We start from the raw sequence: 25633 nt of genomic DNA on the forward strand, positions 1-25633 counted from the left end.
TGATGAGTGACCATAGTGGTTTGTGGCATCTATTTGACCAACCGAATCTGAATGGTAGGCAGGCTCGGTGGTTGGCTACAATCAGTGAGTTCGATTTTGGGATTAGGTATATCAAAGGTAAAGAGAACAAAGTGGTAGATGCTCATAGCAGGCAGATACAGGTAAATCACTTAGCAACTATGAGCTCCTATGGATCGAACTTATAAGATAGGATCTTGCAAGCAGGTTATCAGGATGTCAGATATATGGAGATTATGCACAGGTTGCAACAAAGTATTGGTATAGGTACGGTGGTAGTATAGGTACATGTACAGGTATAGGTACAGGTGCAGGTGACATGATGTGGATTATTGTCTTACAACAAATGGATTGTTTAGATTTAGAGACAAGATATATGTGCCAGACAATAGTGATCTCAAGAAGGTGATCTTGAGGGAGTTTCATATGCAACCATATTTGGGTCACCCAGGTTATTATTGGCCAAACCTGAAGGCTACGTGTTTTGATTATTAGTGTGTGAAGGTATAATGTAAGCATCTAGGTGGACTGCTACAATCGATTGTGATTCCAAAGTGGAAATGGGAGGTCATTTCCATGGACTTCATCACAGGTTTTCCAAGGACAGTGAGACAACATGATTCCATCACAGTTATTATGGACAGGTTGATGAAGTTTTCACATTTCATTCCAGTGAAGTCTACATTCTTACCTAGTGATGTAGCACATGTATGCATCAGAGATGTGGTCAAATTACATGGTGTTCTGAAGAAGATTGTGTCAGATAGGGATGCGAAATTCACTTCCAAGTTCTGGAAGGAGTTATTTGCAGGTTTGGGCACAGAGTTGGCCTTTAGTACAACTTATCATTCGCTAATAGATGGAAAGATAAAGAGGGTCAACATGATATTGGAGGACATGTTGAGGATGTATGTGATGCATCAACAATGAAAGTGGGAAGAGTATATTCCCCTCATAGAGTTGGCTTACAACAAGGGGTATCAAGAAGCCTTGACAATGAGTCTACTTGAGGCATTGTATGGGCGAAGTTTCAATACTCCCATCATTTGGAGTGATTCAGTTAACATGGTGTTGATAGGACTAGACATGCTGGTAGACATGGAATAAGAAATGCAGGTAATCAAAAAAAATCTAAAGGCAACACAGGATAGGCAGAAGAGCTATGCAGATTAGAACAGGTTGTTCAAGGAGTTCCAGGTTGGGGAACAGGTGTACTTGTGCATCAAACTAAAGAAGAGCTCCTTATGGATTGGATCATGTGCCAAGATGACACCATGGTTTTGTGGACCCTTCAGTATTGTTGAGAGGATTGGGCCAATAACCTATCGACTTGCACTACCTCCGACAATGAAATTCCATGATGTTTTCCATGTGTCATTACTTAAGAAGTATGTTAGAGATGTTGATCATGTGATTGATTGGTTTGTATTGCAAGTGGAACCAGATGGATAATTCCAATCAGAGCCTCAGTGTATATTTCAGAAAATGGTGCTTATGCTCTGGAACCGAGCAATCAACCAAGTTAAGGTGCAATGGAAGCACTTTGGGCTTGATGAAGCTACATGGGAGATGATGGATCAGATGCAGGCTATGCATCCTTCCTTGTTTGTCGGTTGAGGCAAAGCAATTTTGGTATATGTTTTGGTACAACTTTTGGTACATCTTTTGGTGATTTTGGTATATGTACATATGTATAAGGATGTAAATACCTACATGAGCTATGTTATAAAGATCCAATAAGCGGTATGGGTGTCATGTCATTATGATGTTATGTTTGTTATTTTTTCATGCTGGTTTGCTTCTCAACAGGTCAATCATTGTAAATATTTCATTGAGCTAAGTTATAAATATCCATCGGAAATATTTTTTTCTCACAACATTTTTGTGGTTATAGGTGTTGTTGAACACCGAGGACCATGTTCCCCCAAGGGGGAGGGTTCTGTAACAACCTTGGTAAAAAATCCATGTAATGAATTTAATAAAGACAAAATAATAACCACGGTTAATGGGACACTTATTCCAAGTTGAATGTTGGGCAAGACATCCTAGTGTGGGTGTTCATTTGGTTATTAATGGATAAGGAAATTGGAAATGGAAATGGCTAAGGCTTTGGAAAGGAAAAATGGCATTTTTGGCATAATTATTTATGAAAATAATGGAAATTAGGAGAAAAGGGAGGTGAAAGTTCACAGGTTGCATGTGAGGAGGAAATTGAAGGAAAATAATGGAAATTGAAGAAAGTTGAGGCCTCGTTCATAAAAAGGCTTCTGAGGATCAGTTGGTAACCTATTTTCAGTTCAGTGTTGAAGCTCTCTCATTATTCTCTCTCTCTCATACTCTTGGATACTTAGAGTTTTCTTGGAGCACTCTTAGAAGGTGTGGCATACTTGGATTTTTGGAGCAAGAAGGCAAAGGAAGAGTAGGAAAGTGCAAGAGGACAATGAGATCAACAACTATAATGGGATTTGCTTGCAGGTATCGAGTTGCATGTATGTTTTCATCACTAGTTTTGGCATGCATGTGGTTTGTTGGTTGTGATTTGTAATTGGCATGGAGGATGGCCAAGATTGACAGTGGATTGCCTAACCTTGCCATTTCTTTAGCCATGGAGATTGTGGGTTCATTTAATTTTTTGTTTTGGTTGGTTCTCATGCTTCCTTATTTTCGGTTGAGTTACTAGTCCGTAGCCTTGGTTGGACAAATGCTTTGGAGCCCTTGGTGGGTTGAGTTACTAGTCCTGGAGCCTTGGTTGGACAAATGCTCTGGAGCTCAGTAAAATTTGTGGGTTGAGCTACTAGTCCTAGAGCCTTGGTTTAACAAACGCTCTAGAGCCCTGGAAGGCTTGGATAGAGACCAATCTGATGATGGTTTTGTGATGTCTGACTGTGAGGTGGAATCATCATTTGATGGGTTGAGGTGGGTGTCCTCTAGAAGCCCTGGATGGTTTTGATTGATGTGTTTTATGAGATCCCACATTCATGCTTGGAATATGGCACGAGGGTGAGTCGTTGAAGAGAGATTTGGCTCAGCCATTCTATGGTCGAGTGGAATGTGAAAGTCACATCCCAGGATTGGATTTTCTATCATCGATATGAGGTTATTTATCCTTGTATTTCCATGAGTATTATAATGGTTTATATGTGGATCTATTGTTATTATGATAGTTATGTATATGTTTTATGACAGTAGCTGTGTATGGCTCTCATCATTTTTTTACCAGTAAATGAATGAACAATGTATCTATGACCCAATGGATGAAATGACAATTGATGTGTTGATGCATCAATGCTTCTTAGCAATTCTCAGCTAGGTATGAGACCCCTATGCTCATATTTGTTATTTACACTTGTAGATTACATATTCATGATATGTTTGACAAAATTCATGTCATGGCTAGTAGGGATCCAGTCAAAGTCTTATTCAAGTGATTGCATTTGTACTGTCATCTCTATTATTTTACTATTATGAAGATGTCATTCAATTATGGGTAGTCACCTAGGCTCTGGGCCTGAAAAAGTGGCTCAAATCCCGAGGACGCTGGTAAAACACTTAGCAAAATAGTCCCTAGACATTGGCTTGCAGGCCTGTGAGAGCATCCAAAGGTCTTTGGACGTTTGCATGCCCATAAAATGAGAGTGGCCAAAGATCAAGTGGTCCAAAATTTCAGTGGGACCCAGGGATTGATTGGCAGAAAGATTGGATTGGTTCCTGAGGGTCCTAATGCTGATGTTGAATGTCTATATGGTGTGTTTCTGTTGGTTCCACTTCCTTAATGTGACTTAGGAGGTCGAATCATATCATAGTGGCCTATTATCGCATGTTTACCCCGACTGGTCTATTTCTTGGGTAGATGTGGGAGGAGGGTGTTACGGGGTGGGGGGTGCTTGCTCTACCAGAAGGAAACAAATGAAAAACATCATCACAAAAGGAATGTGAGTGGATTTAAATAAAATCTCAACCTAAGAGCAGGAGGCAAAGGCTATGAGTGGTCTTGATTCTAATCATATGAAAGCATGAATAGAAATTTACTCATCGGCGTGTGTAGAATTGCACTAGTATGCAGATCAAACCTCCTCCATCACACATAACGACTAAATAACATAATGAACCAACCTTATAATAACTCCAAATGCAAGGTTTGTAAATCTCCACTAGTCAAATTTCCCTTTGTAATGATTTCCATTCTCTTAATCTTTAAACTTTGCCTGGTATTGTGGTTGTCTAAATTCATGGTGTGTTGTGTCAGTTGAGTGGCACATACTGATGAGATTGTAGTTGTGCATCATGAAGGATGGATTGTGCAACGTCCACTTGTGTTTTTACTTGGTAGGGAAATGGCCATGCACCTTCTCACATGTCCCCTCTATATAACCCCATTTAGATATAAATATACTTTTTTAGGTTGGTTCACGAACACTGAGTGGCTGCTACATCCACGGGAAAATCCAAGCAGATTAATCCAAAGGGATCTACCCGTCAGCCAAACTAGCAAGGCCTAACCCCAAGGTTGTCGAGGAGATTTGACCCTGTGACCTCCCGATAACCAAGGTACTTAGCAATAGGAACTCAACCAAGTGAGTTATCCCTTAAGGCTTATTTCAAAATAAATATAATTTAATTTAAAATTTAACATTTAAAAAAAAAATAAAGCACAATGTTTTTTTATGTATTTAAAACTTTTGAAATAAAAATAAATTATATTATTATTATTATTACATTTAATTTTTTATTTTTATTTTTTATTTTAATATACACATTTTTCAACCATACTGACCACTTATATTATCGTTTAGATGTAAATGGTTTGATTGTCCATTATTATAAAAGGTTAATAACTTTAATTTTATTACAATGTTTTAAATTTTATATTTGTATTAAATACTATTTTTATTTTTTAAGAATTATATATATATATATATATATATATATATATATATATATATATATATATATATATATATATATAGAATTAAAAAGTTGTATTATCTTTTAGCTAACCCATTACTTGTTAACGGAGAAATTTGGCTTGGTCATTTTTAGAAGAATATCAACCAAATTCACTATCAAGAGACAAACTAACCTAAATTTACATGAAAACTAGCTAACCTACGATTGACAATGCCACTACATTTACTACTTTCATGGTAAAAGAACCCAGTAATATGTAGAAAATCCTGTAGATTCACAAGCTCATGCAATGTACTAAAGCACAAGACAAGAATCTACTTCTACTTTCAACCAACAGAAGCCAATAAATCGATGTATAGAACTTCTCACTGTAGATTAAATTGATTATGCAATGTTCTAAAGCAAAATACTTAATCTACTTCTACAACCAAACTTGCAGAAGATTAATCGATTTTGAGCAAAATCAAATAGAACACATATAACAGAGAAGAAGATTCAATCACACATGAAACACAGAAGAATACTCTAGGGAAAGCCTCAGCTAAAAACCCCACTATTTGTATTATCATACAAGGTGGAAATACATCAAGATTACACAAAGCTTTAGCTCTCACAACTAGCTAGCTCTCAGTACAATCTTCCTAGATGCTCACAGGAAAACAAGGCTTCTCACAAACCTTCTCCCCTACCCTTTAAGCCTCCTATTTCCTTGTGCAGTTTCTCCCAGGTGATCCTATTGTTACCAAGTGTAACACTGATCTCACACCCTATGAAACTGCACAATCCTCAAGGAACCTATGCCTTGACTACATGGATGAGTTTCCTTTATAGAAAAATTCCTCCAAATGATAGTAACATGTCCCTATCTTTAATCTCAGCTGGGTCTTTCTCTGAATAGACATGCATGAGTTATTTATGAGATAATCCTTAGTTATATGGAGTATACTAGTTTCATGCATGCATGCATTAACTGACTAAACTCACAAGTAGTTCCTCAAATTGTTTGGAACTAATTTAACTGGGCTTAACTCAGTTAACTGAGCTAACTAATTACAACTCATCCTTATCTCCTTAATTTAGGAATAACTTCCTCAATCAAAGGGATAACTGTTGCATGACTTCACAAAGACTTCATATTTGAATTTCTCCAACTAATTAACTCAAGATGAATTAATTAATTATTTTTCAAACAACTGGTGAGACTAAATTCGAATTTTAATTCATAATTCTAATTCAAGGACAAATCAAAATTGGAATATTCTAAATGTTATTTTTAGCATTCCTTGTTGCTATTTTCAACACTCCCTCTCAACAAGAAAGACATTCAACTCGAACCTGATCCTGAACCTTTGGAATGTTCTGCATGCAACACTTATCTCAAGTGTTGTTGTTCCAGCAACTCTAGAAACACAAAAAATATCCAACCTGAATCAGAATGATGCATTTGTCATCAAAGTCTCTGTCTGCATCAATCCCACTGATTCCTCCTCTCATCATGTTGCATCGTGTTTCCCACTGCTACACTGCAACTCAGTTATTGAGAAGTAAGTAATTGATCTCCCAACTGACCTCCCTGTTGGGCTCGAAACACCCTCTAATGCTGAAGTTCCCTCTGTCGTTGACAAGTGCTCCCTCTCTGACCTCTGCGTTGCTGCAGCAACTCCCTGCATCTCGCACCGTTGCACACCTCTTTGTGCCATTTTGCACTGGTGCAACACTCCTGTGCCTCTCGCATTGTTGCAGCCTGCTAGCTCTACATTGTCTTGGGACTCCTACATTGTAGCTCTCTCTGTCGCTCCATCCGCATCCATCTCTAACCACTCAACCAGTCTTGCTACTCCTCATCAGGGCTCCCGTAGCAAGGTCTAATCCAAGAGGCTGGGTACCTCGAGGATCCTGCCACTCTTTCAGCCTTCTTGGGACTCTCACTTCACATCGCCCCACTTCACACCTGGAGGTATGGCTCCATGTGATCCCTCTGCCCACTTGGCTCGAAATTTCCCCCTACTGTAGGTCTCTTCGTGAGTAGATGCCTCCACTCGGTCTCCTCTTAGCTTCTCTAGTTGTGGCTGCTCCACAACTTCGTGAAGCTGCTTCATCAATTATGGCTCCTCCACAATTGTCTGAGACTTCTTATGTGGCTACATGTTCAGAGGTAATTTATTCTCCCTCTCAACCACCAACTATATAACCTTTGCCTTGCTGCTCAAAGCTTTGCATGCATCATGTACCTCAAGTGCATACAAGTTCTTGGCCAGCACACCAATATGTTTCATCTTTCCCAGTGTCACGAAATTTTCTGGAAAAAGCGTTGATTTTAAATTAGCGATATCTCCCTCATCCGAACTCCGATTCAACCGATTTTTTTTTTTAATTTGGGTATTTATTCGCAAGGAATCTAGATTTGCTATTTGTTTCTAAAAAGTTTGCACAAAAAATTTCAGATCTGCTCTGCAAACTCGCAGCCCAATTTTTTATTTTTATTTTTTACTTCGAATTCTCTTCTTCGTATACTGTTCACTGCTCCGATAAACTTGGCTCTGATACCATGTAGAAATTTCTCTATAGATTAGCTAGCTCTGATACCATGTAGAACTTCTCACTGTAGATTAAACTGATAATGCAATGTTCTAAAGCAAAATACTTAATCTACTTCTACAACCAAACTTGTGGAAGCTTAATCAATTTTGAAAAAGATCAAATAGAACACATATAACAGAGAAGAAGATTCAATCACACATGAAACACAGAAGAATACTATGGGGAAAGCCTCAACTAAAAACCCCACTATCTGTATTATCATACAAGGTGGAAATACATCAAGATTACACAAAGCTTTAGCTCTCACAGCTAGCTAGCTCTCAGTACAATCTTCCTGGATGCTCACAGGCAAACAAGGCTTCTCACAAACCTTCTACTCTACCCTCCAAGCCTCCTATTTCCTTGCTCATTTTCTCCCAGGTGATCCTATTGTTACCAAGTGTAACACTGATCACTCACACTGATCTCACACCCTGTAAAATTGCACAATCCTCAAGGAACCTGTTAGTGTCAGCCTTTGTAGCCTTCCTCCAGTGATCAAATATGCTCTTACAAAGTGATTTTAAGGTGTCAAGTTCAATTTTGTCATTTCAAAGAGTCTTTAAGCAAAATTTGGTCACTAGGCATTAGGTCTAGGGTTTGCTTTCACTCTTTTCAAAGTTGCCCAAATGTCAGTCTATGTCACTATTCATCTGAGTCTATCATCATTCATATGGTTGTTATCATCATATCAGGTTCCATTGGGTCATGTTACACCTTGTTCATGCTTTAGTTGTGCCTTGGTAAGGTCCATTTCCCTCTCCTAGGGTTTTGGAGGTAATTTCTCTTGGATGGTCAAATCATCGGCAGAATTTGTATCCTGATGTTCATACACCTTCCCCTATAATTAATGTACCTTATTAAACACTTCCCATCACTGAGACTCCCCAAATTCCTCATTTTTCCACAAACCCTAGTTTCTTGCCACAACTTGGCAATTTTCTAGGCTAGGCCTATGTTTTGCCCTTTTGGACTCCTTCCCCTCACTCGATCTCTGAGATTCCACTTTCCCCTGCTTCCTAACATCCCTCCCTACTTCCAAAAATTTCCCCAAGAATTTAGAAGCCCCTTATCCCCTTCATTTTGCTTCATTTCGACAAAATCCCTTGTTTCACACATTGAGATAGGTTTCACTCAAGTGATGTTTCAGAGCAATAAAAGATGAATTTTGGAAAATGGAGAGAGGTTTTTGTTCAAAACATGCCAAGGAAAGAAAATCTCCTTCACTTTTTACACAGGTATAATGGTTTTGGAGAAATGTCAAAAATACAATCGCCTCGGGAGAATTGATGCACCTCTGAAGTGACTTTGGGAAAATCAATTTTTCTCCTAGCTTGGTTGGCCAAATAACTTCCTTGATGAGTCAAAGGATAACTAGACAAAAATATCTTTCCAATGAGCTATCATGAGCTCAATTTGGAGTTGAGGAAGGCATTCAAAGGTTGACTGCAACAGCACTCTGCCTTGAGGCAGCCTCATTTGGCACATTTTTACCAGTCCTGGGAGATTTGATATTTGGCAAGGAAAATGAACTCCAAATTGAAAAATTCCAATTGTTTTGGAAAGTAGACTCAAATACCTTTCCAAATAGCTATCCTGTGCCTGATTTTGACACCGGGAAGGCCTCCAAAATCCTCTTGCAAAATGGAACTACACATATAAGGAGCACTACGCATATAGCTTCCCCTGCCTTTGTAAAATAACACTGGCGCTACGCATTGGGCCAGAACACAAAATTTTTTGCCACTGCTCTTCAAAATTCAAATTCTCTCAGTCTCCTTTGCCTCCTGTAATTTTAAATCATCTTGCTATTATCTTTGGTCAGTGTTTGGAGTTGTTTGAAGATCGGTTGTAAGAGTATGAATGTTGAAAAACACAAACCCTACTCTCTTGCAGTCCATTATTCACACGGCCCTATTTCCCACAGTTCCTCCCACATTTGGCGTTTGAAAAAAAAGCACCAAATCCTCATTCTTCATCTCATTTAAGCCAACACATATTTTGCAACATCATGGAGGCGGACAACAACACATCATACAACCAAGACAGAGATTGCACCACTGAAATGCATACACCAGGAGGACACTGAAGCGCCGTGAAACACCTAATCCATTCCGGATTTTGGCCGAGGCTTCACTGGCTGGGCATGATACATGATGGAGGGTATTTGCTCCGAATTTGAGCAAATTTGGAGAAATTTTTGTCATTTTGAAATTTTTTGGTCGGAAAACAGATTTTTCAGTTATACGAGTAGCGCGTCGACGCGCTCGCTTATGATTGGGACACTTGCTGGAGGAAAAGTTTATATTTTTGGGTTTTTAATGGTAATTTATGCATGCTCAATTATTTCCGAAGCATTTCATCAAGTTCTGGATGATCAAAAGGCCCGAAAACACCATGAAAACCACCTTGCTGCCACCTTTTGCACCAGCAGGAAGTACTTCTGGGAGAATGCAATTTTGGAGGGGAAAATGAGCTCCAAATTGAAAAAATCCACTTGGGTTGGAAAGTAGACATCCAGGGCTTTCCAACTAGCTATCATGAGCTCAATTTGGATTCCGTGAAGTGCCCCAAAAATAGGCTGAAAGGTGCGCTACGCATAGAGGTTTTTGGTCAAGTTTTCATCCTCCAATTCAGGAATTCGGCCAGTTTTCATCAGTTTCACTTCTTGATGTGATTTTTGACCCAGATTGATGTAATTTGATGTGTATGAGGTAACTTGGCACTTATTTACCTTATTCTAGATGATTCATTCACAAAATAGCAAAAAATTAATGTAATGAATCAGTTTCCTAGCATATAGGGGTTAGTTGTTTGACTACCTAGATTTCAGTTCCTTGTTTAGAATTGGTTCAAACTGCTCCTAGAAGGAGGAGCTCGACCCCTAGAGATTAGGGAATGGGTTAGCTTGGTCTATATGATGTAAATTTTCAGTCAGTAGCAAGGGTTGGACTCTTGGGAAGATTTTGGCACACTATTGTACATATTTTTCATATTTTGGCTAAGGAAAGATCAGAGGTTTTGCATCACCTGTTGGGATTCTTGTGGCTTTCAGTTCTTGATGGTGTTATCTCTCAGTTATTGTAATTTTATTCATGTTTAAATGTATGCCATTCCCTTCTTATGCTTCTGAAACTAAATGAATGAGTAAATGAGGTCGAATTCAGTGTTTACAATGCTCTTCCTTTAAATTTGTTTAGTTTTACATGTTTTCGCCAGTTTGGAGAGGATCCATGTTCTCCCTTGCCCTCTTCAGCTCCTTGTCATTCTGATCCATCCATACACCTGATCAAAGGCGTCAAGACTACTGCCTACCTCGTCCCAACTTGAATTCTGCAAAGATCTGGCTTTATCCCCGGACCCAAAATTGGTTTTCCCGTTTCTCCAACAAAAAACTCAAAAATCTAAATCAAACTTTCCTATCTCTTTACTAGCCTAAAATCAGTATTAATTTTGAGTCATCTCAGCCCCTTTGAAGACCTTTTGCCAAGACAGACCCGGAGAGATCCCTATCCTATCCTCGTAGGGCTAGCTACGAGGCTGAGCTTGGTTTGATGTGGCCTCGAGTTTTGCCTTCCTCAGCCTGAGGTAGATTTGAGCGCTAACAGAACCTATGCCTTGACTGCATGGATGAGTTTCCTTTATAGAAAAATTCCTCCAACTGATAGTAACATGTCCCTATCTTTAATCTCAACTGGGTCTTTCTCTGAATAGACATGCATGAGTTATTTATGAGAGAATCCTTAGTTATCTGGAGTACACTAGTTTCATGCATGCATTCATTAACTGACTGAATTCACAATTAGTTCCTCAAACTGTTTGGAACTAATTTAACTGGACTTAACTCAGTTAACTGAGCTAACTAATTACAACTCAAATACAACTCATCCTTATCTCCTTAATTAAGGGATAACTTCCTCAATCAGAGAGATAACGTTGCATGACTTTACAAAGACTTCATGTTTGAATTTCTACAACTAATTAAATCAAGATGAATTAATTAATTATTTTTCAAACAGCTGGTGAGACTAAATTCAAATTTTAATTCACAATTCTAATTCAATGACGAATCAAAATTGGAATATTTTTTTATCATTTCTTGTTGCTATTTTCAACACGATGAAAACAATGAACAAGAAGAAGACAAATCAATGGCACATAACGCAATATGTATCCAAGGAAAGCCATAATTCAAAACCCCTACTATCTATATCGCATTAATCAAAAATATGAGTGAATATACAAATCTTGTTCTCACTAGAACAATTCCGCACAAATATGCTCAACTCTCTCAACTCACAAGGAAGCTCAAGCCAAATCCTTATCCTATTCAACAACTCTCCAAGCACCTAATCTCTTGCGTTATTCCTAGGATGAATAGCTTGTATTTAAAGGGAATTCGTGCTTCCAAAAATGCGCAATCCAAACATAGGATCAATCTCTAATGCATGCATGATATTTACACTCCAGTAAATAATACAACTGATAGTGCATTGTCTCTGCACTCTAGTCTCAACTGGGTCTTTCTCTGAACTGACATACATGAGCTTCTCATGAAGGAATCTTCAGTTAACTGAAGTAGCACTAGTGGCTGTGTTAGTGCACCAACTGACTATTAGTCCTCTATTAGTTCCAAAAACAATTTAGAACTAATTTAACTGAACTTAACTCAGTAAACTAAGTGATCTAATTTCCAACTCAATTTAAACTCATATTGGACCCCTAAAACTTAGGGAGAACATATACATGACTTCAAAAATACTTCTAACTCGAAATTCCTATGCTAATTAAGTTAATTACACTTAATTGAATATTTACAAGTTTTTGTGAGAATAGAATTCGATTTTAATTCTCAATTTAATTCAAGGACAAATTAAACTGGAATTTATTGTTGTCATTTCTCAACACTCCCTCTCAACAAGAAAGGGATTATCAGCTACCTCAATCCTGTCTCTTTGAAACTTGAATTTACATCTTGAAAATGCCTTTATCAAAATGTCAGCATCTTGCTCCTTCGTGGGAATGTACTCTAACAACATAATCTACCTCAATATGCAATCTCTGAGATGATGATATTGGATATCAATATGCTTTGACCGATCATGAAAAACTGGATTTTCAAATAGTTTGATACAACTCTGATTATCGCAAAAAATCATAGTTGGATCCATCTACTGAACAAAAAAACCAACCAGGATCTTCCTCATCCAGATGGCCTCCCATGCTGCTTGACTCACAGCAATGTACTCTGCCTTTGCCGAACTGAGTGCAACTGAATGTCGCTAACCCAATACTGAAGATCCCTCCTAATGTGCTCTTCCTGTTGCATGGACTCCCTTCCCAATCTCAATCGATAAATCCTTGAAGCGTCACTCCCTCTATCCATTTGTACAGTAATCCAAACTGAGAAGTGCCCCTAAGGTATCTAAACACATGCTTTGTCGCCTTCCATATAGCTTGGTAGGCCTAACCATCGCTTAAATAAGTTGGTTAACTGCATAACACAAATTCAGTCGTGTGTTCACCAAGTACATAAGTGAACCCAAAGGCTACCTATAAACAATAGATTCCACTACTTCTCTTGAAGTAGCATCCTCCTTCCTCAAATTACCTGCTAGAGGAGTCTCCATGGGTTTGCAGCTCTTCATGCAGAATCTACTGAGTATCTCGTTGGCATACTTTCCCTAAGACACAAACAACTCCCCATCTCCCTGCCATACTTCCATGCCAAGAAAATAATGCATGAGCCCCATGTCCTTCATCTTAAACTCTCTTGCAATGTCCTCCAAACTTGATCAGCGAATCATTGCCGGTCCGTATGATATCATCAACATAAAGTACAATGATCAATACTTTACCTTCCACCACTATGTGGTACAGGTTCACATCTGCTTCACTCTTCCTGAAGACCAACCCGGTGAAGTAGTTGCCTATCATGGTGTACCAAGCACGGGGTGCTTGCTTCAGCCCATACAACGATCTCTTGAGGTGGCACACATGCAACTCACAGTCAAATGTTTCAAAACCTTGAGGATGCTCTATGTACACCTCTTCCTCAATCATGCCATTAAGGAAGGTTGTATTCACGTCCATTTGATGTATCTTCCAACCCATCTGTGCTGATAGTGCCAATATAGATCTAATTGACGAGTACCTTGTAACAAGAGCAAAGGTCTCATCATAATCAATCCCCTCTACTTGTGAAAAGCCACAAGCCACAAATCTAGCCTTATGCTTCTCCACACTACCATCTGCATCTTTCTTTACCTTGTCCTCTCGTCTCGAGACCACATCCCAAACATTGTTATGAACTATGGAGTCATACTCCTCCACCATGGCATCAAACCAAACCAGCTTCTGCACTGCTTCCTTAAAAGAAGATGGCTATGTCAAAACACATTCTCCCATAAGAGCCATGTATCCAGTGTACCTCTCAGGTGACCTCCTCTGTGTGCGCTGAGAAGTGGGTGCTCCCACATTCTCCTGTGCATCATCCAAAAATCTGTTAGCCTCTCTGGTGTGCTTTCTTCCCTCTCTGGAAGACTCTACCTGAGTGGATGTCTCCACTCCCAGATCCTCTACATGTGGCTGCTCCACATCAGTCTGAGGCTCCTCAACCTTAGGAGATAAAATCTCCTCATCCGCATGTATCTCAAGCTCGCTCTCAAGGGATACTCACATGGCCCTCTCCTCATCGAATCTAACATCCCAGCAAACCGTTGTCATCCTGCTGGTCAGAAAGTACACCCGATAGTTGTGAGGTGTATCAATGTACCCTACAAATATCCCCAATTCCACTGTAGGCTCAAGCCTCTCCCATGCATCTTTGGTCAGATGGAAATACAATGATGACCCAAAAATCCTGAAGTGACCAACATCTAGCCTCTTACTGGAATAAGCCTACTTTGGTCTCTTCATCTCAAGGATTTGATGTGGACTACGATTATGAACATAAAACGTTGTGTTACATGCCTCAACCCACAAGTGTAGTGGTAGGCCCTGATCATGTAACATCGCCCTCACTACCCCTACTATGCTTTTGTTCTTCCTCTTGGCCACCCTATTCTGCTGAGGTTTATGGGGTGTTTTCAACTCTCGTTTGAGACATACTCACAATTGTTATCACTCCATAGAGCTTTAACCTTCTTTTCCGAATCTTTCTCCACCAATGCTTTAAACTCACAAAACTTTGTGAAGGTTTGATCCTTTTTCCACATGAAAAATATCCAACATTTATGAGAAAAGTCATCAACAAATATAACACAATACCTGTGTTTGGACATGGATGTTGTTGAGAATGGCCCACACACATATGAATGGACTCACTCTAGAATAGCCTATGCTCGATTATCTCCACTCCAGTCTCTGGACCACATCCCAAAGATTGTTACGAACTATGGAGTCATACTTCTCCACCATGCATCAACCCAAACCGGCCTTTGCACTGCTTCCTTAAAGGAAGATGGCTATGTCACAACACATTTTCCCATAAGAGCCATGTATCCAGTGTACCTCTCAGGTGACCTCCTTTGCCTGTGCTGAGAAGTGGGTGCTCCCACATTCTCCCATGTATCATCCAATAATCTGTTAGCATCTCTAGTGTGCTTTCTTCCCTCTTTGGAAGACTCTGCCTGCGTGGATGTCTCCACTCCTGGATCATCTACATGTGACTTATCCACATCAATCTGAGGCTTCTCAACCTTAGGAGCTAAAATCTCCACATCCTCATGTATCTCAAGCTCGCTCTCAAGGGAAACTCGCATGGCCTTCTCCTCATCGAATCTGACATCCATGTGAACCATTGTCATCCTGTTGGTCGGAAGGTACACCCGATAGTTGTGAGGTGTATTAGTGTACCCCACAAACATCCCCAACTCCACTGTTGGCTCAAGCCTCTCCCATGTATCTTTGGTTAGATGGAAATATACCGATGACCAAAAATCCTGAAGTGACCAACATCTAGCCTCTTATCGAAATAAGCCTCCTCTGGTATCTTCATATCAAGGATCTAATGTGGGCTATGATTCTAAACATAAAACGTTGTGTTACATGCCTCAAACCACAAGTGTAGTGGTAGGCCCTGATCATGCAACATCGCCCTCACTACCCCTACTATGCTTTTGTTCTTCCTCTCAGCCACCCTATTTTGCTAAGGTTTATGGGGTGTTGTCAACTCCCATTTATTCTCTTCTGCTGCACATAAGTTCTTAAACTCGTTTGAGACATACTTACCACTATTATCAATTTATAGAGCTTTAACCTTCTTTGTCAAATCTTTCTCCACCAATGCTTTAAACTCACAAAACTTTGTGAAGGTTTGATCCTTTTTCTGCGTGAAAAATATCCAACATTTATGAGAAAACCCATCAACAAATATAACACAATATTTGTGTTTGGACGTGGATGTTGTTGAGAATGGCCCACACACATCTGAATGGACTCACTCTAGAATAGCCTATGCTCGATTGTCTCTATTGTGGAAGGAAGACTTGGTGTATTTTTCCAAAGTACACCCCTTACATGTATCAACTTGCTGAAGCGTACCTTTGGGAAGACCGGTAGAGATCTGCTGCAATATCTTCAAAGCCCCATGATGCAAGTGGCCCAATCGCCTGTGCCACAACTCGCCAACGTCTTGGCTTTGTACCCTTTTTTCTTTTGTGCTCAAAGCAACACACTCCTCTACCTCCAGCTTATAGAGATTCTTCACCTGAATCCCTATCTTCTTTACTTGACCCATGGCTATGTGTCGAAGGAACACCTTTCCTTTCGAGAAGATCACATCATAGCCTCTATCCTCAAGCATGGCAATGGATACCAAGTTCTTCTTCAACCCAGGAACATACATAACATTCTTCAAGGTGAGTGGAGTCCCACGTTCCTTTTGAAAAGTAATCGTGCCCAATCCACTAACATTATACTTCCCGTTGTCACCCATCTCAATATGCATCTGGAGATGTTTCTCCACCAGGTCACTGAATAACTCTTTGTGGCTAGTCATGTGGAATGAAGCTCCATTGTCTAAGTACCATACACTTCCCATCATTGATGACACCATGCATGAAATGAGGGAAAAGTCCAATTCAAATTGAGAGGTCAAAGCCTCACTTGCCGCTCCTCCTGAGGACTTCTTGAGTGGACAATTTATAGCAAAATGGCCCAGCTCATGACAATGAATCTAATTTGGAATGGGAAGCTTTCCTTTCTCCTTCTTCACCTTAATTACTAAGGCACAATTCTCTTCATCATGAATCTTTGGTGAAGAGCCATCCCAGTGTTCCTCCTAATCTCCTTCTGCATCAAATCCAACCACAGTCGTTCCCAATCCAACAACTTCTCCCAACCATTGACAGAGTCCTGATAACTATGCCAACTCTTTAGGAGTCCTAGAAGAGCAAGACTCGCCATATCATCCTCGACAACTGTGATTCCAACACTTCCAAGTTCTTCACGACATTGAGTGAACTTGATCAAGTATGTTGGAATAGTCTCGCCTTTCTCCATTTTTATTTTGCAAAGTTTGTCCTTCAGTGACAATTTCATTTGGTCATTGTTGTTCTGGTACAAGTCCGTCAATGTTTTCCACATAGCATATGGAGTTTCCTTGCCATGGAGACTCGAGACAATGTGGTCTCAAACTCCCTCAAGGATTGTTTGCCTCACCTTTCGCCACACATTTCTTCCATTCGGCTAAATTATGTGCATCCGATGTTGCTAGCTTAGGAATTTCTTGATCAATGAATTCCTTCAAGCCATTATCCTCTAGCACAACTTCCATTTTGTCCCTCCAAGCTATAAAATTTGAGTTGCCTTCCAAGGCATACTTGAGCCGCAAACCGTAGAACGCCATCTACCGATCCTGAAGTATGTATTGCAAATTTGAATTTTACCCGTAACCCAAAACTCAAAACTTCAAAATCTCCTCTAGTATATTATCTTCAGCTCTAATACCATGTAGAAAATCTTGTAGATTCACAATCTCATGCAATGTACTAAAGCACAGGACAAGAATCTACTTCTACTTTCAACCAACAGGAGCCAATAGATTGATGATAACAATATGAACAAGAAGAAGACAAATCAATGGCACATAACGCAATATGTATCCGGGGAAAGCCACAACTCAAAACCCCTACTATATATATTGCATTAATTAGAAATATGAGTGAAGATACAAATCTTGTTCTCACTAGAACAATTCTGCAGAAGTATGCTCAACTCTCTCAGCTCACAAGCAAGCTCAAGTCAAAATCCTTAGCCTATTCAACAGCTCTCCAAGCCCCTAATCTCTTGCGTTATTCCTAGGATGAATAACCCGTATTTAAAGGGAATTCATGCTTCCAAAACTGCACAATCCAAACATAGGATCAATCTCTGATGCATGCATGATATTTACACTCCAGTGAATAATACAATTGATAGTACATTGTTCATACACTCTAGTCTCAATTGGATCTTTCTCTAAACTGACATGCATGAGTTTCTCATGAGGGAACCTTAAGTTAACTGGAGTAGCAATAGTGGATGCATTAGTGCACCAACTGACTGTTAGTCCTCTATTAGTTCCAAAAACAATTTAGAACTAATTTAACTTAACTTAACTCAGTAAACTAAGTGATCTAATTTCCAACTCAATTTAAACTCATACTGGACCCCTAAAACTTAGGGAGAACATATACATGAATTCAAAAAGACTTCCAACACAAAATTCCTAAGCTAATTTTAAGTTAATTAAACTTAATTAAGTATTTACAAGTTGCTATGAGAATAAAATTCAATTTTAATTCTCAGTTTAATACAAGGACAAATTAAACTGGAATTTCTTGTTACCATTTCTCAATAGAATGCTCGTGGGTTTTACCAAGGATTATTTTTTCCTTCTTTTTTTTTTCCATACATTAATCCAAGGGTTCTACTACTTTAGCTACTTCCTTATCACTATCCGAGTGATTTAATTCATGGAATCATTTTTAGTTGCTCATTTCCAAAACTATAGTTGTATCTTGTGCATCTCCATTTGAAGGATGGATCTCAACATCTTCATGATGAGATATCCCTGCATGTGGTTGAGGTAAGGTTGAAGGACTCGTTTTAGCTATAGAATTTTTTTTGTTGTTGCATATTTTCTGGCTTGTGAGGTGAAGAGGTCTTAGCTCCTTTTAAATCTTTTGTATCTTGCCATCAACGTGACTTATTCCTAGAATTCAAAAGAGGAGATTTCCCTTGAGAAGAGGGACAAAAATTATGGAGATGCCCGGGTTGTTGACAGATCCTACAATAGCATCTTGTATTTTTGTAGTCCACTAGTTGCGAATAAATTGAGCCATTCAAATTGAGGAGGATTTTGTCTGGAAACCCTTTGCTAAGAATGATTTCAACACATATTCAGGTAAAGTTCATAATACCTTTCTCAATCCTTTCTATTTCTACTTTAATGAAATGATCGAGTGAGTTACCCACATCAGCTAAGATGTTCGGATGTAGAGAATGAAGAGGAAAATTTGGGAGTCTTACCCAAACAAGAGTGACCATAGTAGGCATAGAAAGAGGGTTAAAACCCATAAACCAAGTTTTGAAAAAAAACTCATCATGACCCCAAAACCAAGGACCTTCATAAAAAACCTTTTGATAATCCATCAAATATTTAAAAAACACCACAAAAAAAAACTTTTGAGCAAAAAAAAATAATTGTATTTGGGGTCAAGTCCTGGTGCACCCATTCCAAGAGTGCAAATGTCATAGGCAATAGCCCACTAAATCGACAAATAATGGCATGCTTCAAAACATCCCAGCGAATATCCTCGAATTGAGGATGATCCACTTTAACAGTTGGGATATTTGTCCCCTGATCCATAATGTAGGCTGACCCAAATATATCTTTAGGAATCAACTATGCAGGCCTTGGCTTGAGGGTATCCTTGAAGGATTTTGACTCCACCATATAAATATGAAACTAAAATTATTGAGGCACCCTTGGCTATGCCATATTCTCCTAGTGAATTTTTTCCTTGAAGTTGCCTACCTTCGTGAAGAAGTTGCATAAAAATGGTGGGAATTCCTATACGATCTTCAATTTTGGTAGCAAGCGTAGAGACAAGTGTGGATTTCACTTGAATACAGAAAGTGCCCCCTGAAATTGGTTTCACGAAGACTAAAATGTTTAGAAAAGTGGGAAAAACCCTATTGCAAACAAAATCCTCTTGTTTTTACCAGATTTGTAGTTGTAGCAGCAAAATGAGGATATTTCTAGCATACACCAATGTCATGAAGCAATTTTTTCTCTCAAGAACAAGGCAGCTGCTAAAGACATTAGGGTTTCTATTGCAACCTCTAAAAATACAATTTTCTGAAATATTATTTCCATGACATTAGGGTTTCTATTGCAAGCTTTAAAAATACTATTTTCCGAAATATTATTTCCATTAAAAAATTTGAAGACATAATTAGTTAAGATTTATATTTGTGATTTTTTTTTAAATTATAAATAAAAAATGTTTTATGATAATTTTATAAAAAGATTCAACTTATAAAATAAACAATTAATTAATAAGTGTGCGATTAATCTCTATTCAACTATTGACTCAAAATTTCCATTAAGTCCCCCGATTAGGATGTGGGTCGTTGTCAGTTAGGTCAGGCTGGGTGCAGATATGTGTAGGACCCAGGCACTAATTACCACTGCCCCCCACATACTCAAGGAAAGTAGTGCGGTGTCCTTTGGCATGAATGCCTGTTGGGAAAATGGGCAAGGTGGCGAGGAGGGAAATAAGGTAGGGTGGTGGAATAGGAGAGGCCATTCGATGTGCAGTGCAGGAGGGAAAGGTTGTGGAGAAGGGTGGTGATACAGAATAGTGGAAGGTCGACAACAAGAGACGACCCTTGGTTGTAGATGGATGCCTGCAGAAACCAGGTATGTAACTTGGCCTTGCCTCAACATTGAATCTATGTTCTAGTTGGGGTTCTACTTAAGAGCCTGAAGCAATGGGGAACTGAATGTTGTTGGTGGCAATAGGGAAGGCAATTGATTGCCATGGCCTGGTTTTGCATACATCTTTTCTCCCAAATGGGTGAGAACCATGGCTGCGCGGGGGGAAAGCGGGCTACGGGGCTATGAGGGTCTGCGCTTTGTAATTAAGGCCAAGGGGAAACTGGATAGAGGCACTGCAATTCAAGAGGGGCAAGGGGTTGTAGAGAGAGGCAGGGAAAAGCTGAGGATAGGGGGATGGGGCTGCAACCATAGCAGTAGTTTGCAAAGAAATCATTGGGATAGCTAGAACCCGTATGGCATTGAAGGCAAAGCCAGGAACCTTGTGTGGAAAACTTGTCGCAGGGACTCGAGAGGCAAAACCATTTCTATTTGGGCCGAGAGAGCTGGGATATGGAACCACTGCAAGTGTCTTGCCAGATTCAGTAAGGGCCTATGAGCTCGGCTTGAGACGGAGCAAGAGGACCGACATATAATCCATAGTAAGGGGGATGGGAACAATGACGAGCCTCGGGGTAAGAGTTAGAGACCCCCCCTCCAGGATCTGCGGGCTTTGGGCCACCCATGCACATATGCGGTGAAGTATGGAGGAGAGGAAAGTCATGTTGGGGCAAGGTGGTGTGTTAAGCAAAGTTTGAATTTGAATCTAACTTCTTCTAGGTGTCATCACTGCTTTGCCACACAGGTTATGGCCCCACCAGTGAAAGGACGCGAGCGCGGTAGGAGAGGACCGACCCCCCCGAATAGACAAGGGGCCAAGCATGTCGGAAAATCGCAGGGATTGTAAATCAGTAGAGCATCTCATTGCTGAAGTAGCAGCGACCTACCGTGAAGGGATGGATGTTGGAATTCGGAAGTTGATGGAAGAATGGGAAGAGGAGGTAAAGCAAGAAAGCAAGACAGAGGAAGAGATGGAAAATTGGAGAACTCACAAGGAGAATCACACAGTTTGAGAAAACGCTTTACCTGTACCAGTTAATGAAGAGTCTACTCGGTAAGGCGATGGAGCAAATTTCTATGGGGATGGCAGTGACAGTCCAGGAACTACTGAATTACAAGAAAGACATGGAGAAAATTCTCTTTCAGCTGCATAAACAGGATGTCAGAATGGAGAAAATCAACCAACACATCACTTGCATTCTAGAGCTGTATGGTATGCCAGGGGCTGCTACTGAAGATCCTGCTCCCATTGCATCTGCCTCAGAGGAACAAAAAGACTAGACCACTCCCATGCATAATTTTGGTTTACGCAGTTAGCTTTTAATTTTTATGTTGCAAATGTCAGTTTTTACAGTTATGTAGTGTCTAAACATGCACAAAGACGTATCTAGCCTGGCTAGAAACACTGAAACAATTATGTTTTTGGATGGCTTATAATGTTGACCGATAGCCAACAGACTTGGTTTCCCCTCAGGGCAAGTTGATGCCACCTGGTTAATCTGTGTGATGTAAATTGGTTTATTATATAATAGAAAATAGAATGGACCTACCAACCTTAACAAAAAAAATTACATTAAATAAAATTTAAAATAAACCCCATTTATAAAAAATAAAAACTTATCTAAAACTATCTTAAATTCAATTTACACACAAATTAACTTAACATTATAATAATAATAAATATATACCTATCACATTTATAAAACCTAAATTTTTTTATTTAAATTTAATAATTTTTGAAAAAGAAAACAACTAACTTCAATTCAATTTACACACAAATTAACTTAACATTATAATAATAATAAATATATACCTTTCACATTTATAAAACCTAAATTTTTTTATTTAAATTTAATAATTTTTGAAAAAAAAAAACAACTAACTTCCAACAACATTTAATTCTTAACATTTTCCTATAAACCTTATGACCAAAGACTTAATCTCTAATCCTTAAGAATCTTAAGCTTTGGATTTGGGTAAGGAACATGGGAGTGAGGGAGGCTTTTTTGTCCCAAAAAAAAATGCAGATTATCGTATTAATAGATATCCAGTACCTAAAACAAAAGACATCAAAGATCATCATCACATCCAATACAGCTTAAAACTTCTTTCAGTGTTTATCAAGTTGCTCTATACCTTTGTAAAATGAGGCAGTGGATCATCCATATATTCTTATAAAACTAAAAATAGCACATACAGTGAATCATGAGGTTGGGGTACAACAATGACATGTGAAGGTAAAAATAGCAAATACAGTAAGTCACATGAAGCTGTGTACAACAATTACCTGTGAAGTTCACAGTTCAGAGTTCCAATTTTGAGCAAGATTATATATATTGGAAAACTATTTTAAACACAAAAATAACTAAAAATAGCACATGCAGTGAGTTAGTGACATGTGAAAATTTAGTTTTTATAAGTCAGAAGATTATACGGAATGAAATTTTAATGTTTAGAGACTAAACATAGTCTATAGGATCATTAATTTTCTTGTTGTTTGCTTTTGCAATTCAATCTTCTTATTATTCAAATTAACTATGAGCTGACCCAATTTTTTAACAGTCTCCTCACTGAAAAGACAATGCCAAGGAATCGATTTTAACATACTGAATGGTTTTCCGATTCCACAGCCCCTGAGATGCAAGAAATACACGCCCATTCTTCCCAAACTTCTTTAACTCTTTTCCATCAACCTATTTCACACCATAGTTGATGCAAATTAATTCTTAATTGAACAATAAATATCTTTGCTCTCCATGAAATACTAACTCCAATGTACCCACCTAAAATCTATTCCAAACACACACAAACACAAATTGAAAATCCTCACAAGAAAAATAGATCCTTGGTTGAAAACAAAGAATTCTCGCAGCCAAGAAAGGAAGTTCCTCTGGTGATACTCCATGAACTAGGAATTCTCGCAACCAAGAATTCTCGCAGCGAAGAAAGTTCCTCTAGTGATACTCCGTGAACTCGGAATTCTCGCGGCCAAGAAAGGAAGGAATACCTTCGCCTTTTAAGATTAAGAGCACGAAAATTAAACGTCGACAGCAGGGATCGAACCTGCAACCAAGAATAGAATAGCTTCGCCTTTTAAGATTAAGAGCAGGAAAATTAAACGTCGACAGCAGGGATCGAACCTGCGCGGGCGTAGCCCAACAGATTTCAAGTCTGTCTCCTTAACCACTCGGACATATCGACAGCTTGCCCTACCCTTTCATAATCTCTTAATTAAACCAATCACTCTGAAGCTCTACAAGCCCGTCACAAAATCGACTACTGGAAGTTCTACAAATATTTGCTTTTGCCAAATACAGAATTAATTGTTTACGTTAAATACCCGGTGTGGTTGGAATCTAATCTAAATTTCTTATTGGTTTAATTTTTATTAGACTGAACATAAGACGAAGCTAATTTCAATGTTGGATGGAAATGCAATTTATTTTTGATGGAAATGCAATTTACTACAGATAGGTTTTTATTTTATTGCGTTATGGAATAGAAGAATTATTTATTTAACAATAATGAAAGGTTGTTTTTAGTGTGATTTTTAAATTTTGGTGGAAAAAATTGAGGTGAAATTTTGATTTGGGTTATTTAAACTGGTTTTATTGATTGTATATATGGATTTAGCACCCTCAAAAACCCCAGGAGACTTTGATTGTGCAGGGTTACCCATCAAACTTGTGATTTCAGTAAATTCCTACCGGATTTTAGAGAAATTAGACCGGAAAACCCACCGAAAAAGATTCCAAAAACTCAGAGTTTGATTGTGCAGAGTTACCCATCAAACTTGTGATTTCAATAAATTCCTGCCGGATTTTAGAGAAATTAGACCGAAAAAGATTCCAAAAAGTCACACTAAAGACAACTCGATGGTGAAATGCTATACTTAAAAACTATGTGAAGTTTAAATCTGATGAAAACTAAATTGCATTGGTCCTCTACTATCAACTAATTTGCGACTGAGAAAGGTCAAAAGTGGCCTGGACAAAAAAATTCAAAAAATCTTGCATCCCAGTGTTTGAATAATGTTTTTGATGGTGGAAATGGATTCAGCTCCATTAAAAACCTCTACAGCACTCAAAATTTTGAAGTTTGACTGCTGTAACTTGGATTTACAAAAATCTCTGCCATATTTTATCAAAATATTCCCCGAATTTCCATGATTTTCAGAGGAAAAATAATCTAGTTAAACTAGTGCCTAATTTACATGTCATACCCTGTGAACATCACACAATGTAATGAATGCTAAATGGATTTTTAAGAAAAATTAGTCAATTATAACTACCTCTCGTGTAAATGGTCATAAATGAATAACTTATATCGCAATCAAATCCCAAAAAATAATATCTAACTACTACAATTTATTTTATTATTATTTTCTTTATGTTCGGTACTATTCGTAAAAAGAGTTTTGAAAATTCGGGGATTCCATTCGTTCGAGTCATAAGTTGATTCGTAATTATCAAATTTGTGGATTCCATTCGTTCGAGTCATAAGTTGATTCGAAGTTCAGCACCGATAAGATGGATTAAGTTAATGTTAATAATAACAATGGTAATGCATTAATAATGATAATTATTTATACAATGAGATTTCAAAGAAATTAGTTAGGAGGTTTTTAATGAAATTTAGGGTAATCTATGGTTTATGGTTTATGATGTATATTTAGAGTTAATTCAAATGTTTGGATTTTGATATTATTTATATTTAACATGATTTATGGTTAAAGATATTGATAAAGACAAAAAAATTTCATTTGTTATTTTAAATATAAAATTATATACTAATTTAAATTTATTTTTATTTTAATTTTAGATTTATCAATGATTAAGTGGGATCAAAATCTTCGAGAAGCAAACCACTTTTAGAGTGAAAAGAGGTTCGATTCCTCTCAACGCTTGGTAGATCCAAAGCTAAAGTGGATCTAGGGTGGTTTTATTATTAATTATAATTATTTTTTTCCCAAGGAAAAATCGTAATTTCTTTTAATGAATAGTGAAAATTACATGTTGTAGATATTGTAAAGCATTTCCAAAAAGTTGATTGTTGTTCACTCAACAATCATCTAAAAGGTAAGTGTATATATAGTCGTTATCCATAATCACATAATGTATCAGTCCATCTATATCTAAACATATATAATAAAAATATTCAAAATAAGAGTCCAGCCAAAAAGTCTACTAACAAGAATCCATA

The 25633-nt window shown here is 38.3% G+C and overlaps 1 non-coding gene across 1 annotated transcript; it reads right to left on the reverse strand.

Moving 5' to 3' along the window:
• Window positions 1–23550: 23550 nt before the first annotated feature.
• On the reverse strand, window positions 23551–23632 carry TRNAS-UGA (transfer RNA serine (anticodon UGA)). The gene has a single exon. It is a non-coding gene; the product is annotated as a tRNA-Ser (tRNA).
• Between the last annotated feature and the right edge of the window lie 2001 nt (window positions 23633–25633).

This window comes from Pinus tabuliformis, chromosome 4_1, assembly GCF_031772625.1.
Source record: "Pinus tabuliformis cultivar Carrire ecotype Pingquan chromosome 4_1, CPIR1, whole genome shotgun sequence".
Taxonomy (NCBI): domain Eukaryota; kingdom Viridiplantae; phylum Streptophyta; class Pinopsida; order Pinales; family Pinaceae; genus Pinus; species Pinus tabuliformis.